The sequence below is a fragment of the Lutra lutra genome, chromosome X (genome assembly GCF_902655055.1).
Source record: "Lutra lutra chromosome X, mLutLut1.2, whole genome shotgun sequence".
Taxonomy (NCBI): Eukaryota; Metazoa; Chordata; class Mammalia; order Carnivora; family Mustelidae; genus Lutra; species Lutra lutra.
In genome coordinates, this window is record NC_062296.1 from 59,565,953 (window position 1) to 59,571,434 (window position 5,482).

The 5,482-nt window shown below is 38.8% G+C and overlaps 1 pseudogene; it reads right to left on the reverse strand.

Annotated features, from left to right (window-relative positions):
• Positions 1 to 1,817: 1,817 nt before the first annotated feature.
• LOC125091906 (nucleoplasmin-3-like) lies at positions 1,818 to 2,346 on the reverse strand (annotated as a pseudogene).
• Between the last annotated feature and the right edge of the window lie 3,136 nt (positions 2,347 to 5,482).

Below are 5,482 nucleotides of genomic sequence, written 5' to 3' on the forward strand. Positions count from 1 at the left end.
GCAAAGGAAGGGGAGGAGAGAAGATACATCACAGAGGCTACTGAAAGTGCAAAGGTGCTGGGGTGGGGGCAGAGCTTGACACATACAAGGCATTAACAATAGGCTCATGTGACTGGATTACGGTGAGCTCAGGTACTGGGCAGGGCTAGAAGATGAGGAGAGCGGGTACCAGATCATATAGGCCTTGAAAACCATGGTAAGAATTTTACTCTCAGTGGAATGAGCTGTTGAGAAGGGGATGGTATAATGTTGAGATCAAGGACTCTGGAGACATGCTGTCTAGGTTGATTTCTCATGCCAACAGCTTAGTGAATGTATTCTCTTGGGTAAGCAACTTAACTTTCCATGCCTCATCTTGCTCATCTGTAAAATGAGAAGAAGAATAATACTTACTGTCATCAAGATATAACATATCAATAGATATAAAGGGCTTAGAAATGTATTTGACATTAAGCATTCAATCTGTGTTAACAATTAAGCAGGAAGAGGCATGATCCGATTCACATTTTTTTAAAGATCATTCTTTCCACAGTGTGAAGTTGAAAAGAGAAGGCTGAGAGAGAAAGAGGAGCGACCGAGCTTTGCTATTTGTCTAAATTGAGGAATGTGGAGGATTGGACTCTTAACTGCTGTATTCTTGGGTTAGACCATATTGCCTTGCCAGCCATATGAGGCCACTTGACAGGTAGCTGAAAGGAGATCTACTCAGCATGGTCAGAAATGGAACTCGGTTGAAATAGAATAAGCAAGACTCGATATCCATTAGGACAGTTGATGAAAACAGAAAGATCTCTGAGGTAGTAAATCATCCAGGTAGATAGGACTAGTATTGAGAATCAGAGTGATCCAGCATGAGACTGAGTTTCCCACGGACAAGCTGAGAATTTGGAAGAAACCAAGTTAGTTCAAGAATTTCTGAATGTCTGTCGCATGTGTGCCACAGTTGGACAGACAGTTGGCATAGTGGGGTATGGCATTCACCTGACGTACAGGAGAATCATCTTCTAGGTAGGTAACAGGAGTTTCTCCCAAGGGCACTGACCTCTCAGGTGGGAAGTCCAGACAGAGACTCAGTTATAAACAACCAGCAATGGCAATTTTACCCATGCTGAAGTGTGACTTTCTTAAGAACTGGGAAATTATCTTATTCACATTTTAAAAAATACTGGGTGTGGTGCATAAACAATGAATCTTGGAACACTGAAAAAAAATTAAAAAAAAATACTAGCTTTATTGAGATACAATTAATAAACCATAAAGTTCAATATTTTAAGGTATAAAATTCAGTGTTTTTTAAAAAAAGATTTTATTTATTTATTTGACAGAGAGAGAGAGAGATCACAAGTAGGCAGAGAGGCAGGCAGAGAGAGAGGGAAGCAGGCTCCCTGATGAGCAGAAAGTCTGATGTGGGGCTTGATCCCAGGACCCGGAGATTATGACCTGAGCCAAAGGCAGAGGCTTAACCCTCTGAGCCACCCATGCGCCCTCAATGCTTATTCTTGTCCATCTTTTTTTATTATAGCAATCCTAGTGAGTGTGAAGTAGTATCTCACTGTGTGTTGTTTTTTTTTTTAATTTCTTTTCAGCGTAACTGTATTCATTGTTCTTGCACCAGAACCCAGTGCTCCATGCAATCCATGTGCTGTTTTTTGTTTTCCCAAAAAGTCTTCACATCACTTCATTCAAACTTTATCCAAAAATGTAGAAGTAGTAAAAATGTGTAGTCCTGTGCTTCAGATGCTGACCTTCGATCTCATAAGCAAGTGGGGAAAACAGGGTCAGGATAGAAATTCAGAGTTCCTCCCACTCCAAGAAGGCTAGGGCCTACACCACTGGTTCTTGGCAGGCAGGATGGGACCCAGCTCAGCTTCCTCCTCCTCACTCCATTCTTCACTCTCTTCTTCCCCAGAAATGTCATTGCTTATAGCAACAATCTCGTGCTAGCCTGATTTGCACAGGGCCAGAACCTGACTGCAGACACAGGGTTACAGGTGGCTGGAGTTGTAAATCATCCAAACTGAGCATGAACTGGCAGGACAACTTGAGGTTGGACACAGGGACTATCAATCTACTGGTGGTCATGGTTCTTGGCCATGACTTCTATCATTCTTTGCATCACATTATGCTCCTCTTTGGCCCCCTCAGTGAGGCAGAGCATGGTCAAAGTCAGCAAGTGTTCTGCATCACCCTCTTTCTCTACCTTGAAGGTGAGAGAATGGGTGTGGCTGGACACCTCGCAGCTGAAGGAAAAACTATCCACAGTGACTAGAGCGGGGACTCGCAGACCGCCCTCCACCAGCTCTCCTGATTCAAGAATGCTAAGGCAGCAGCTGTGCCGGTGGCCATGCTACAGTCTCACTGTGGTTTCGATTTATAGTTCCCTGATGACTAATGATGGTAAGCATGTGCTTGTTGGCCATTTGTATATCTTCTTTGGAGAAATGTCTATTCAATCCTTTGGTCTGTTTTAATTCATTTAATTGGTTTTGTGTGTTAAATTGAAAGTGTTCTTTATTTACTCTGGGCACAAGTCCCTATCAGATATATTATTTGCAAATATTTTTTCCCCTTATGTGAGTTGTATTTTCATTTTCTTAATAGCATCTGTTGAAGCATGAAAGTTGTTAATTTTGATGAAGTCTAATTATTTTTTCTTTAGTTGCTTATGCTTTTGGTGTGATATCTAAGAAGACTTTGCCTTACTCAAGGTTTTTTTTTCCTCCTCCAAAGATTTTATTTATTTATTTGACAGACAGAGATCACAAGTAGGCAGAGAGGTAGACAGACAGAGAGGAGGAAGCAGGCTCCCGACTGAGCAGAGAACCCGATGTGGGGCTCTATCCCAGGACCCTGGGATCATGACCCGAGCCTAAGGCAGAGGCTTTAACCCACTGAGCCACCCAGGCGCCCCTCAAGGTTTTACTCCTTTGTTTTCTTCCAAGAGTTTTATAGCTTTTGCTCTTACATTTAGGCCTATAATCCCTTTTGAATAGGTCTTTTTTGTTTTTTGTTTTTTGTTTTTTTGCATGTGGATGTCTAGTTGACTCAGCACCATTTGTTGAAAAGACTATTCTGTCTCTCATTAAATTGTCTTGGCACTCTTGTCAAAAATCAATTAACCATGAGATCATACTCATCTGTGATTTCTAATATACAACTTGCAGCCCTGAACTTCGCAGTTTCCTAGTTAGAATTCTGACTTCCATCATATTTAACCTGACTTGATCTTTTAAGTCTGCCACTAGTGTACTATGCTGATCCTTTATACCACCAAGCCCTGGGACTCCCCACATTTACTCCTCTCCATCCCCAAAGTTTTATGTCTCTCTCTGGTATGTATGTGGACAAAAGGAGCAGAGGTGGATGAACTCTGGTGGTGTAATAAGGTTTAAATATGGTTTTCAAGTATAGTAAATGGGTAGAGGGCTAAGCAGGAAATAGCTATAGAATTAAAATAAAAATATGTACACCATGAATGATAATAGTTGGAGAATTCACCAACCCATGTTTAATAATTGTGGTGGTACTGTATTTGCTGAGAGATGAAATTATTACGCTGAGTCCAATAACTTGGAACAAAGAGAAGCCCAAAGGGGCTGTACCACCAGGGACTGCTGAGAAGGGCAGGTGCAGAAATGGAGCCCCAAGTCTGGGTGGACTCTTAATCTTATTTTCGTAGAATGCACAGTATATGGATGCAAAGACAAAACAACTCAAGAAAGCAATTATGTGAGGGGCATCAAGGAACATGACTATCAGTATATGTCCTAGTGAGGCATTAAATAGGGGCTGCAGGAAATGGGAAAGCTGACCTCAGTAGTCCCAACTATCTTATTCACTATTGTTGTTATTTTCAGCATGTACTGTTTGCAGTATGTAATGATGGGAGAATGGTTAGCTTTTGCCATACACATACAGCTTTTGCTATATATGTATGTTCCTGTTATTATTGTTTCTTTTACCCACTGAAGTCTTGCTCTCCCACAAATAATGGCTAGAAAAAATAGAAGATCAACAACATGGAAGATATGAACAACACTATAAGCCAGCTAGAAAAAGCATCTTTAGATCACTCCATGCAATGACAGTAGAATGCCCATTCTTTTGAAGTGCACACAGAACACTCTCCAAGATAGACCATATGCAGGGTCATATAAAGACTCAATAAATTTAAAAGGATTGAAGTCTAAAAAGTATGTTCTCACCACAAAGAAATTAAATTAGAAACCAACAACAAAAATAATTTGTGAAACTCACAAATGTGTGGAAATGAAGTAACACACTTTTAAATAACAAATGGATCAAAGGAGAAATCACAAAGGAAATCAGAAAATACTTTGAGATGAAAGAAAGTGAAGACACAATATACCAAAACTTATAGGATGCAGTGAAGAAAAGAGAAGAGAAATTTATAGCTCTGAATACCTATATAAAAAGATCTCAGATCAGTAACTTAGCCTTCCACCTTAAGGAACTAGAAAAAAAAAAAGGCAAATTAAATCTGAAGAAAGCAGAAGCAAGGAAATAATAAAGATTAGAGACAACATTAATGAAATAGAAAATACAAAACCAATAAAGAAAATGAACAAGACCAAAAATTGGTTGTTAAAAGAGATCAACAAAATGGACAAGCTTTTAACCAGACTGAGCAAGGGAAAAAGAGAGAAGACTCAAATTACTAAACCAGGTATGAAAGAGAGAATGCTACTTCCAACCATCCAGAAATAAAAAAGATTATGAATAAATATTATGAACAACTGTATGCCAACACATTAGACAGCATAGATGAAATGGACAAATTCCTAGAAAGACACAAATTATCAACACTGATTCAAGAAGAAATTGAAAAATTTGAGTAGAGGTGTCACAAGTAAAGAGATTGAATTAGTAGTATTAAAATTTTACACAAGGAAAAACCCGTTCCCAGATAAACTTACTATTGTATTCTACCAAACATTTAAAGAAGCGTTAATACTATTTCTTCACAAACTCTTCCAAAAAGTAGAAGGCAAGGGAACATTATCCAACTTATTTTATCAGACTAATATTAACCTGATACCAAAACCAAGGATATGACAATAAAACTAACAAGTCACTATCCCTTATGAATATAGACACAAAAATCCTTAACAAAATACCAGCAAACTGGATCCAGCAATATAGAAAAAGGATTAGATACCATGATCAAGTGGGGCTTGTCCCAGAAGCACAAGGTTGCCTTAACATCAATCAATGTAATATAACATACTGATGGAATAATGGACAAAACCACATGATCATTTCAATAAATGCAGAAAAAGTATTGGATAAATACACCTCTTCATAATAACAAGTCCCAACAAACTAAAAGTAGAAGGGAACTTCCTCTTTCTCATAAAGAGCATCCTTAAAATTTCGCAGGTAACATCATACTTAATTAATACTGAATGCTTTCTCCCTAAGATCAGAAACAAAACAATGGTATCCACTCTTCCTACTTCCT